Below are 14024 nucleotides of genomic sequence, written 5' to 3'. Positions count from 1 at the left end.
GCTATGGAAAGGATCATCATGTACCTCATAAATAAAGATATTGGGGACCTACAGACACTGGATCCTACCCAGTTCGGCTTTGTTAATGGCAGATCCTGCCTCTTAAACCTGGTTGATTTCTTTGAAACAGTCACCAAGGCCATTGACGAGGGGAAGGTGGTCCACACAGCCTACCTGGACCTCGCAAAAGCCTTCAATACAATACCCCACTCGGGCATTATAGATAAGCTCACCAGCTTAAATATAAACCCCTATGTCACTAGATGGGTTGCAAACTGGCTCAAGGACTGAACCCACATGGTTAGAATTGCTGGAGCCATGTCAGACTCCAAACCAGTTACAAGTGGCTTCCCACAAGGCTCAGTCCTGGGACCTCTCTTGTTTGGTATATATTTCTCGAAGGTACAGGCCAACAGGGAAGGACTGTAGCTGACCAAGTTTGCAGATGACTGCAAACTGGGCGCCATAATCGACACTCCAGCTGACACAAGCATCCTCCAAAAGGGCCTCATAGAAACAGACAACTGGTGCCAGAGCCATGGCCTCAAGCTAAATGCCCAAAAGTGTATGGTCATCCCCTTTGGCAAAAACAAAGTGCCCACAAATTACCACATAGGTGGTAATCCATTAAGTACAGAAGAAGTAATTAGGGACCTGGGGACCCAAGTTGATAGCAATCTCTCATTTGACAACCACGTGGCCAAAGTGGTTAGAAAAACATTTTATATAGCCCACCTAATCATGAAGGGATTCACATCTAGATCAGGGGAGGTCATCGTGCCTCTTTAGTCATCCCTCAACAGGCCCATAATTGAGTACAATGCCCCTTTTGAGATGTACCTTACCAGACACCTGCAGCAACTGGAAAGACCCCAAAAGTGCCTCACCAAGAGGATCAAAGGGCTCAAACAGATGCCTTATGCTGCCCAGTTAAAGAAACTCCAGCTCCACTCAGTGGCATACCTCCTGCTCAGAGACGATCTGTGCCTGATGTATAAAGCCATGTCCAACCCGGAATTAATGAACATGCTGCACCTCAGAAAATCCAAATCCCATCGAGCTACACGCTCAAGAGACTTGAACCTCAGCAATGAAATAAATAGGACATGCTGGAGGGACAGATTTATAACCCAGAGGCTTCCTTCACTCTGGAATAAAATCCCAGTCCAGGTTAGGCAGAGTCCCTCATTGACTCTCTTCAAGAGGAATCTTGATGAGTGGATGGGAGATCGTAGGTTTACCCCGGGTATCACTTCTGTGTCACTGTTAGACAGAGGCACAGTATACTAACCTCGAAAAAGGGCATAGCAAAATTAATTTAAAATGGGTGGCGAAAGCCAAACACACTCTGGCTAGGCTTATAAATACCCTAGGGCAGATAGCCTAGTATGAACCTATGAACCTATGAATTTTATCGATTACCATAAACCTAAAAGTTGCTGTAGAATGTACTAGTGAGTGTTTGTATAGTGCATTCATGGACTTCCTAATCCTCATGTCACTAATGTGCTCAGATATCCTTATTCTTAATGGTCTAGAGGTCTGACCCACATAGAATGCTGAACAACTGCATGTAGCCAGATAAATTATCCAATCGCTACTGCAGTTAGCAAAAAATATACTATCAAAAACCTTACCTGAGTTCTGACTCGTGAACTGTTTAGACCTGACAATTCTATTGCAGTGGCTACAGTGACCACATGGGCAACAACCCGTAAGAGCAAAATGCACAAGTTCCACATTTATAAATGTCTGCCTCTAAAGGATCAATGGATCTGTACACTCTAGGGTAACACAACTGCTCTTTTAGATTCTTTCTGTTCTTATAAATGAATCTTGGACGTTCACCCACAAGATCGCATGTCTTCTGATCCACCATTAAGATATGCCAGTTTTTACTGATAATGTCCCTTACTTTCCTGATATCTTGTATATAGGACAGAATCACAGGGATACTTGAATTCAAAGGTTTATTCTTCTTCTGATGTCTAATCGCATCAGAGAAGTAGGGTTTACCTCGTCTTTCTCTTTCATTCATAACTTTCAAATATGCATGTTCAATTTCACTTTGATTATAACCCCTACTAGCAAATATTGTCCTGTGATACCTCTGATTTTGTAGCACAGTTAGAGTATTTTAGGAACGCATATGCTAGTAGGGGTTATAATCCATCTACCCGTTAAAGGCAGGCACTTATAAAAGTGAAACCTGTGCATTTTGCACATACATAGATACAGCTAGGTTTTTTAGACATCCTGACATGAACTACTTATGGAAATTGAGAATTAAAGCTGATTGCAATACTAGTAATGTTGTATATGTGGCACATTGTGTGGTATGTTTTAAATTCTACGTGGGCAAGTTTAATCGTCATCTGAAGGAAAAGATTAGAGATCATGTATATTGTACTAGGAAGGGACATGATTACAGGGCCCTAGCTAAACATACCCTTTCATTAGGTGATACGCATAGTTTTTTAATCCAGGTGCTGCATGTACAGCTAGAAAACATTAGAATGGGGAGTATTGTTAATGCCACTGAGAATGTAGAACTTCAATAGATCTTACGTTTGGGGGCACACCGTGGGTCAGGGCTTAATGATTGTGTTCCCCTCAAACCTGTGTTAAAAGGCAGAAGATTGCATCGTTAATCTGTTTTTTCCTGTTAAATTTTGTTTTTGGAGGGAATTTTATGTGATGTGATTGGTCCATCTATCTGTATATATTATATTTAACTTGATCATTGTTTCTTCAATATGTCTGATGAAGTATTGTGTATCAATACGAAAGTGCTTACATTCTTTTTTGTTTTATTAAAAGTTGTTTTCATTGGATCCGTTTACCTCTGTCGTTTTATTTTTTGTACATTCTAAGTGTAATGTAAATGAGTATGCAACACTTTAAATGCCATAATAATCATATATTTATGATATAAACAGCAGGCAATGGCAGAGTAAGTGTGCCTATCATACATTTTCAACAAGTTACTCAGGAAGCATGCATGTCATATAGCACTCAGTTTATCAAACATACTTTCATTGCTATAGTACATTTCTGATGTATCAGTCTTCTGTTTCTGTATACATGCAAACTGCACACATGAACAACAGACTAATATACCATCATTATGCAAAACATATATCGCACTACTGTAGTATGCAACAATGAAAGGGGCCCAATTCCAAAATACTTGTTCTAGAGTGAGTAATCAGTAACACTAGGGCAAAAGCCTAGGAGCCACTTTTTTGGACTGCAGCTCTTAATGTATGCCTATTTGTACATAGGCCTTATACCAATGCCAGTCACATACACAGGGAGTAACTCTTTAGAAACATGGCCCTTATTCATTACTCACTGTATGTCAAACATTTATATTGAGGTTCCCTTATAACATTAAAACTGACAATATGAATCAGTACTATGTGCCACTAATGTTTCATGTATAACATATTACGCATAAAATATGTGCAATAAAAATATATTTTAATAACAATCAATGGCACAGATTCAAACTGAGATGCATATGAGATGAGCAATGGAACATGGTTAATGGGTGACATCACAGCATGATTTAAGCAGAATGGAATTTGAATGGTTCCAAACAACTGTGCAGTGTTAGAAGCACAACAGCATGTAACAGGTAGAAAATAACAACTGTGCACTGTGAGAAGCACAACAGCATGTAACAGGTAGAAAATAACAACTGTGCACTGTGAGAAGCACAACAGCATGTAACAGGTAGACAATAAAAACTGTGCACTGTGAGAAGCACAACAGCAAGTAACAGGTAGAAAGTATGTGTATATGTATAGCACACATACTTGAATGTCCCTTAACAAATATATCACTGTCACCGTATGCATTGGTTGCATGCCTACAGGTGCATTTCCAAATATGAAACAATTTATTGATGATCACACATATACCCTGCCACACTTCAGAAAGGTAATACAACTAAATTGAATGCAAGGCAGTGTTGCACAGACCTTCAAAGTGCAGTTCTACAGAGTTGTAAGAACAGTGGACCTCAAGAACTCAAGCAATACATGCCCATCAGGGTCTGCACTGTGAGCCAATGGACAGCCATTCATTAACAGAATAGGAAAGGTATACATACTATTTAATTCACCAAAGACCATCTCTCTATCTCTCTTTTATAACTCTCACAAAGGAGAGGCATGTTAACATGTAATACTGTCATTCATACCAAACTAGCTTTTACAGTACATAAACCACATGAGTAAAAATTAAGTACAGATAGCCACCAGTCATACCCGTGTGTAAAGGAAACATAAGTATATCATTATACATTTATATCATAATATGGAATATTCCAGAAAATCTGAAGTTAATGACAAAGCACACATTTATCTACAGTATAAAAATAAGACGTCAGCATACTGAGTTTAACTTAGTTTGCATGAAAACATTTGTAACCGAAACGCATAAATAGCCATTAAAGGAATTAGTGTACAACTGTGAGATTCAAACCTACACATATAAAATAAGAAGGGCAGTCAATGACTCCACATACGGTGCTAACCCTACAGCCATAAAAGAGCATAAGGATTACAGATCCACACTTCTTGCACCTGTATTGGGTTTACAAGTCTCCCATATTTCAGCCATGATGACCTGCATTGGTCTTACATTCATTAAACCAATCAGAGATGAGAGAAGAAATGGATTATGGAGAAATGCATAGTCATCTGTGGTTTAAGCACTATAGGTATTGATGCACCATGGCCATGCTAGATGTGTAAAAATCTGCTCTGTATAAGGTACCAAACAAATATGGATCTTCCTTATGTGAGGAGCATTATTAATTGAATTAATTTCTTCAAAACAAGATACACTAGGATTTGAACCCAGTCCTTGGGCAACAACATTCATTGTGCTAAATTACTCAGTGAGGTGAGCTAATGGACATCGCGTTTTGTTGAATGTTTTAAAAGCATATATTATGGAATAACAGTAATAATAATATGTTTGACATCTATATTAAAATACAGGTATAATAGCCAGTCCTGCATAATGTTTAAACTGGCCCAGTATAGCTTCGGATAACTTCAAAATGCATTGACACAGAAATGCAAACTTTAATGATTAAAACACATTATTCTTTCCTGTAAATTGCTATTTTTATTACAGACAATCATGGAATACACTTGAAACACAATGCATCACTTAAACACATATGCTTTCTACATGCATAAGTATAATGTAAGTGCTAACATGTGGAATATGTAACATTTTGTAGGTGTCAGGTGGCTGTTGTCTGGCCTCTGTGACCCTCTGGTGAAGATCCTACACGTACATCCAGTGTAGCTCATTATATTTATGTTGTACCTGCACTCCAGTCCAGTAGAACCCAGTTCATCCTCAGTGCTCCTCATTATCTGGTTCCAGATGTTGAACATCGCAAAGTTCTTGGAGTGTGGTCACATCCTTTGCTCATGTCCAGCGTAGACATGAGCATTATCTCCTCATATGTTCAGTTGCAACCTGGACTTGCTGAAGGCCCCTCTCAGTCAACATCCTTGGTACGATTCTAGAAGCCTTTTGTTCAAGCACCTCCCATAAATCCTAACTGACGTCCCACTCAGTTCATATGTAGCCACAGTATGAGAAGAATACATATCAATGTTACATTGTAAAGTTGGCACATATAGGATGGTGGCCGACTGCTGGAGTGTAAAGGGCATGTCTTATAGATATCCCCATTTACTGATATCTCTTGGGCAGTTGTGCTGAGCACTGTATACTTATGCCAATCCGCCAAGATTTGAGAACATATGTAGATATTTGCTAATAGGATTCCAAAGCACTGAATGCTGATGTACCTCATTAATTATGTATGGTGCCCTTTTTCCCTAGGAAAAAATTCGCTGTTCAGTATGTTCGATGTTTTCAGCTTTCACTGAATAGGGGTCAATATTAGAACATTCGAAGTTTTGAAACTTGGGTATCTGTCCAACACTAACAAGAAGGTGTTCCCTGTAAGCAGTTGTATGGCTACAAACAAACCAGCCTCGGTGAACTATAGACACAGACATAATCTGCATATATCTGCAGTTACTGTGGATTAACCTATAACGTCTGACACGTTTGCTGGCATTGATGATTTACAAGGTTGTATGCAAACTGTATGTTCAGGGACTTATTTACAGATACTTTCAGATGCTTAATCATACAATAGTAGTTGTAAGTACATTCAATGGGATATCAGCTACATCAGGATGGTTTAGCATTTACATTGTTTGTTGTTGTTGTTATATGTAGCCAGGACTGCATAACTGGTCATTTTCATAAGTTATTGTTTTACTGCCTTGTTTATGCGTAATTTGCAGTAGTTCAGTAGTTGTGTTGTTTACCATTTCATGACAGTCACATTTGTGATGCTGTCTACTAAAGACTGCACTATCCGTGATTCATCCTACATAATTGAGGTAGAATTGGTAGCTGTGTTTGGATGTGCGTATAACTGTGGCAACATGATTGGTATATTACTTATGTTTTTGCACATTGGTTATGTGTTTGGCCTTTACCTGTCAAAATATAGATTAACAATGGTTCAAATCCCACTTCTGCTTACTTGGAATGGATTAGTAGCTGTGCACATGTATGCTGATGATGATGTTAGTACATATGGATCAGTTATTCAGACATGTTTTTTATGTTCGTTCCACTTATCTGTACATGATGGTGATATAAATGACATGGATTGTTTGCACAATGATGCACAGTAAATGATATGTGAGGCATTCAGCTGACATATGTTTTGAGCATTGTCATGTCAATACATGAACCTGTATATAAACTCTAAGATATGCACTTTTACCTGTCTTCCAGATGTCAAATTGCAATAGTAGGGACAATCTTACACCTCACAAAAACAAAGTAATTATAGGGGCTGTATACCAACATGGACACAATCTGCTCAGACAGACAGGCAATACAGTGTGGACAAATCAAGTGTAGAAGGATCTCACATGCACACACACATTCAGTGCTATGGGTGGACACAATAGATCCAGGGAGGTCTGCTGGCAATATTGCTCTGACATGAATCTCCATGCAGCCAACAGATTCTACTGCTATGACAGGGTGAGGAATGCCACTGGAAGTAGGCCACCATTGTCTCCCCTGATGAGATAATGATGTTACTCACCTTTCAACATAACACCTTCCAGGATCATCAGCTATCCGAGTGAGTTTTTGTGTTATTAATTCCCAAATCATATCATAAGGATATATTTGTGTTACAGCTGCAGAATTATGCCATAGCCGTGACAGCACACATGATGCAATTGAACAATAAAAATCTTATAGCACACTATCTTACCTACACAGTAGAAATCATAATACTGTCAGCAACGTGTGATGTTGAGTTTTTAAATTGCATAACGCCATCAACATTGGAACAGCAGCAACACATGTCATTCATGAATGTGTCTCCATATCTTCTTAGTGAGACCCATAGCTGATGTGTGCCCTGCCTTCTGTTATGGCTGTGGAGTATTCTAATATGTTGTTAACCTACAGATACATCTTTGTGAGACATGGGCCATGAAGCATTGAGCACAGACAGACCTGGTAAACGTGTTCATAATGTTGCTATGGAGTAATACTGTTTAGCACACCTGTGATCTATAAAATGTTGTTTCCTATGCAGGTATGTCCACAAGACATCTGCACCATTTGTCACATAAGTGTCATATTCTGTTGGTGTGATCTATAATTGTTGTGTTCCTCAACCTCCTGTTATGACTGTGGGGTATACTCACATGTTGTTGTTTGTGTGCCATTTTATAATGGATTTTTCCCTTTACTTTGAGAGATACTTTCCTCAGCCAAGGAGGACATACCTGCTAAAGCAGTCTATATGGTTGTTACATTAAAATATTCATAATTAAATCTGTGCCCTTTGTTACATTCCCTGTCTGGGCCAGTAATCAATGAGCCTTAATCCTCACCACTGATACTGGAAAGGGGCATTCACTTGGAGCAAATATAGGTACACACTATTTCCAGATGCAGCTCTCTGCACTAAGCACAATTTCCCTTAAGAGCACACAGGGAGCACAATCAGTCCAGAGTATGTGTTTCCCTCTCTCTCTCTCCAGGCCCCCAGTAAGACTCCCCAATGGCACAGCTATAGAGTTGCATCCTCAACCAAGTGTCCCAGGCCAAGTCCTCTACCACTCTTTCTGTGAAACCAGTGCTCTGTGTTCCTTCTCCAAGTAGCTGGCAAACACACTCTTTGAAAATTGATTTTCACACACACACACACACACACACACACACACACACACACACACACACACACACACACACACACACACACACACACACACACACACACACACAGACACACACACACACACACACACACACACACACACACACACACACACACACACACACACACACACACACCTGGGAAAGGCTGGCACAGATTTACTAGCTATGCCCCTCTGCTCAGACTACAAGGTAGTTACTGCCACCAGGACACTCCAAAGCTAGCTACTCTAAGGGTCTTACAAGGGTACCCAAATATACTGACTGAAATTAATATTAATACAAATGGTAATGTTGGCCAAACAGCATGGCTTTCAGGAGCTGCCATGGTGTCAACAAATCAATATAAGTACTCTCAAAGGTTAAAATATTCTCTAAAGGACCAGCCACAATGAAAAGTTTAAATATATTTAATAGTAAATAATAAATAACATGAAAATAGTATATATCTATGTATAATAAACACAAAAATTTCAGCCCCAGGAAATATAAAGATATCACAGATGAATAGATTCACACAGATACAGAAAAAACAGTGCTTAATTAAACTCACTATATTTTCCTGGTTGGTCAAAAGAATTACTATTCCCTTGTTACTTACTAAAGCAAGGCAGGATGAAATGGGTGAGTGGTCCTCCTTTGTCAAGTTTCAAAAACAGACTGCTATGAGACTTCTGTCTCATCTAGTGTTAAAACATCTTTTTGCTGGATTACAAAATGACATCACATACATTTGGTCCTCTCCCCTCTGGTTCACATAATACCCCCTTTACTAGGAAAATGAACCAGAATCTCACACATGTGTTACCATTCACACAGATAGAGCTTTGCTAAAATGTGTTCTAGCAGATGGAAGCCAGGCAGTGCAGTTTTTGATCTAAATTCCTAGCATTTAGCAGCATGACCCTTATTTTGTTCTAATTGGTTAATTTCATGTCGGTAATGTTCACTGCTATGGACAATACAGAAGGCTTCCTAGTACTGACTTTTTGTCTCTGGCTGTATTGAGACCTGTGAGATACAATCTTTATGGCCTAAATTAAGCAAGTTAATTTCAGACTATTTTCAAAGTTAGCTGAACTGAGAATAACCTCTTCTCTTCCAGGATCATATGCTACAATATATACATTTCAATAGTTACCATACAGTCTGATATACATGTATACTTCTTTTTCTGTCCAGCAGGGCTCACTGTTGGTGCATTTTTTAACAGCACCAACTTTACAAATACATTTTAACACAATCACATGTACAAATATGTTTGATATACAAATGACATATAATTCTTTACAAATCTCCAGCTAGCTATCCTGGCATATGTTACATATTCACTGCCCTACTTCTACTGGCATAGCTGGCATTACCTCACATCTTCATATCTCTCCTCCCCTGTAAAGACTCAATCTAGTTTCTCAAGTGATCCTGGAGAAATGTTGCTTGAGAGGAATGAGCCTGTCTGGGAATACATTAACCCATACCCTGTCTTGAAAACCATTCTGCACTGGCATTGCTAACCCCACTACAGTTCTGCACTGTCATGTCATATGCCTGCAACCCTAGGCTCCACCTTAGTAACTTGGCATTTTGTTGGCTGGCTCGATGTAGCCATAAATTCCCTCCAGACTACTCCTGCCATCCACTACAAATACTCAGCACCAGGACCTCCTTATCATAGTAAGGTTTCATCATGTTAACATGGGACAGTTTGTGTCTCTGTCTCCTACCTAGCAGTTTTACCGTGTAATTAACATCACTGACCTTCCTTACCACTTCAAAGTGTTCCTTCCAAACTGCCTGCATATTGTGTCTGACAGTAATGGGAGCCATAACCTGCTGTCCCACAGCATACTCTCAGGCATGAACATTCCTGTCATACCATACCTTTTCCTGCTGTTGGGCTCCTGTCTGGTTTTCCTAGGCCAAGCCCATGATCTCCCTAAGTCTTGTCCTGCGATTTAGGACTTCTGCCACAACATACTACCTGTGGGACTTACACTGCCCCTCCCAAACATCACAAATCAAATCTTAAGGACCCTTCACCCTATGCCCATAACAGCAAATTAATGGGTGAAAAACCTGTGGATTCCTCAGGTACCTCTCTGTATGCAAAGAGCAGATGTGGCAAATCTTTCTCCCACTCTCTCTTAAACTGGTCTGCAAATGCAGTAGCATGGTCTTTAGTATAGAGTTTAACCTTTCTACAAGACTATTATTCTGGGGGTGGTAGGCGGTGGTCTTTTGGTGCTTCACCCCACAGTGCTCCAACAGACAATCCAGCAGGTCAGACATGAAACTGGTACCTCTGTCAGTCAGTATTTCTCTTGGGAAACCTACCTTGCTGAAAATCTCTAACAAAGCAATTGCCACCTTCTCTGCCTTGAAGGAGGACAGAGCCACCACCTCAGGGTATCTATTAGCATAATCTACTACCACCAGGATATTTTATTTATTTATTTTATTTTACATTTGTTGACTGGGAGAGTCCAACTGGATTACAAGTCCATTTTCAGTGGTGGCCTGGCAGAAAAGCTCCAAGAGAACAATTTTTTACAAAACATAGTTTTAAGGACAGACTTTTGACATACAGTTTCCATAGAAGAGACTTTGCCATACATATTAACTAACAGATAGAATACATTCATTTTCTTCAATATAATATTACATTTTAGAAGATACTCCTAAGTTTAGGATTCCTGTGATAGATTTACTATCAGAGTAAAAGCAGAGAGACAGAATAAGGCTCAGAGAGAGCAGATGATGCTTGTTATAGCTGAGAAGGATAACAAATTGATTCACTATAATGTCTCTGCCTGGTTTTAGTTGCTTATGGAAAGCACAACATTGCTGGGGTAGTTTTCCCTAACTCCTGGGGAGATGGGATGAGCAGTAGATTAACAGTCCTGAGTGGGTACAGTACTATCTTAGCAGAGTTAATTAAGTTAGGTGAAGTGTTCTAATGAGACATTAGCCAGGGGGAATACAGGAGCACAGTTGATTATTCAAAAAGTGAGTTTTAACAAGTTTCTTGAACTGTGATGGGGATTTGTTGTCAGTTATGTGGGCAGGAAGGGAGTTCCAGGTTTTTGCTATACAGTGGCTGTAGACAGACTTACCAGCTTCATTGTTATATTTGGTTACTTTGAGGAGGTTTTGTGTGCTAGACCTCAAGTGCCTGGCAGTTGTATAGGGTTGCAAAAGATTTTGTAGGGCTGGGGTGTTATCAGAGTTATGTATTATTTTCTGGGCTAGTGATAGTTGATTGAGTTGAAGTAATAGTGGTAGTTCTAGCCAATTGAGTTTTTTTAGGCATTAGCAGTGATGTGTTCTGATGGGAGAGGTTGTAGTGAACTTGGCTATCTTATTATAACAACTATCAAGTTTGTTTAGGTCAGATTTGCAGAGATTTGTAAGCATGAGAAGGTATAAAGTAGGGTGGATAGTTGGTGAGTCCTCGCTATTGTAGTTTTGGAGAGGTCAGTCAGGAATTTTTATTGCGATACAGTAGGCCAAGTTTTTTATGTACTTTTTTATGGTTATAGAAATATGTAGGTTAAATCTAAGGTGATTATCTATTTCAACCCCTAAGAGTTTGGTATGATTTGTGGGGGTGATTCTGGTCTTGTTAAAGGAGGAGATGAAGAATGAATCAGTGAGCGGTGTGGCTCTGTGGGAGCTAAAGAGTACTAGCTTTGTTTTTCAGAATGAGCCTTTGGTTTGTAATCCAAGTTTCTTCTAGGGAAAAGCATTCTTGTGTTAGGGAGTGAAGGATGTCAATTGATTTGGCTGCACATATTATGATGGTATCATCTGCATATTACACTATTGAGGCTTTAGGAATACTGTTTGGGAGCTGATTAGTGAAGAGGGTAAAAAGAAGTAGCCCCAGGATGGAGCCTTGGGGTACTCCTAGGGAGACTGGTAGGGAGGGAGAGAGTTGGTTTTGCCACATAACAGCTTGTTTCCTTCCCTCTAGGTAGTTTTTGAACTGGGAGATGGCAGGGGTGGTAAGGTTTAGAGTTGCTTGTGAAAGAAGGAGGTTATTGTGGTTAACCATATCAAATGCTTTGGACAGGTCAAGGAAGGTGGCAGATACAAGGAGTCCATTGTTTCTGTGAGTATTGACAATGTTGGTGAATTATGTTAGTGCGGTGGTGGTGCTATGGAAGGGTTTAAAGTCATGTTGTTGTGTTGCTATTAGGTTATTCTCTAGGCGATATTTCATTATTTGCTTGTGTATTACCCTCTCTAAAATTTTAGCTAAAGGGAGTAGTATGGCTATAGGGCAGTAGTTATTGAGTTCCAGGGAGGTTCCCTCTTTATGTAGAGGGATGATATGTGATATTTTCCATAGCTTGGGTACTATACATTCGGAGATGGATCTGTTAATTAGGATGGAGACAGGATATGATATGACTTCTGCAGCCAGGTGGAGGGATTCAGCAGGTAATTTATCTGTGGCTAGAGACATTGGTTTGAGCTTGCGGAGTAATTTTTCAATGGATTTGGTTGGTTCTGGGTGGAAGCTGAACTTGGGGCAATTGTTAGCTGGGGGGTGAATTTGCAGGGATGGGGATGTTGTCATAGGGTTGGTTGTTTGCAAGGGTCTGGATAGTTTCTGTAAAGTATTTATTAAATTGAGTGGGGATGTCTTCTTGGTTATCTATTTTTGGGGTTGGGTAGTTGTTTTACTGGTTGTAGAGTAGAGTTAAGTGCTGCACAAAATTTTTGTGGGTTGATCCTATGCTTATCCTGTAACTTTTGGTAGTAAGATGTTTTGTCAGTTTTGGTGAGTTTTTTGGCTTTGTTACGTAGTTCAACGTATATTTGTTTGTTCAATTGGGATTTACTGTTGAGGTAGTTGGTCCAGGCCTTGTTTCTTTTTTTGAGGAGGGATTTTGTGTCTGTGGTTCACCAGGGGGCATATTTAGTTTTAATTCTTGTTGTTCTGGATGGGGCATGATTGTTAAGGGTGTTTAAGAAGGTATTATTGAAATATAGCACAGCTTCATCAAGAAGTAGGTTTTTTAGGGGGGTCCAGTTGAACATATTTAGGTTGTTTATAAATCTGGAGTAGTTAAAGTGCTTTTTGTTTCTAATTAGGCATGTAGATATTTGGGTCATTTGTGGTGATTTTGATCTGAGTAAGAATGTGGCTTGGTGGTCACTCAGCGTGTCTGGTAGACACCCTGCTAGGGATATCAGTGATGGGTGGGATACGAGTATCCCATCTAGAGTAGATTGGTGTTTGGTTCTCTTGTATGTTCTTGTGGGGGAAGTGATGAGTTGGGTTAGGCCATGTAGGTTAATATGGGAGAGTGGGTTATGACTGGAACAGTTTTGCCAGTCAGTATTAAGGTCTCCTAATATTATGCTTTCCTGGGGGAGGGAGTTAGATATCCATTCTAGGAGTTTTTCTGTAATGGGTATATTGTTGCCTGGAGGAATGAAGCATCCTATGATGTTGATGTGTTTACTATCATTAAGTTTTAGTTTTGTCAGAGTGAGTTCAACTTTATCGAGGTCTGGGGTTGTTATGTCTACTTTCTCAAGGATGAGGTGAGATTTATACACTATAACAACCCCCCCTTTTTTACCTATTCTATCACTACGAATTATATTGTAACCTGGTGGAGTGATTTCATTATTGTGGTTGCCTGGTTTAAGCCAAGTCTCTGTTAGTATGACTATCTCAGGTTGATAAAAGGAGAGTAGTGCATGAAGGT

Source organism: Protopterus annectens, chromosome 12.part0 (assembly GCF_019279795.1).
Source record: "Protopterus annectens isolate FY-2018-M chromosome 12.part0, PAN1.0, whole genome shotgun sequence".
Lineage (NCBI taxonomy): Eukaryota > Metazoa > Chordata > Ceratodontiformes > Protopteridae > Protopterus > Protopterus annectens.
Note: the sequence above shows the minus strand (reverse complement) of the source record.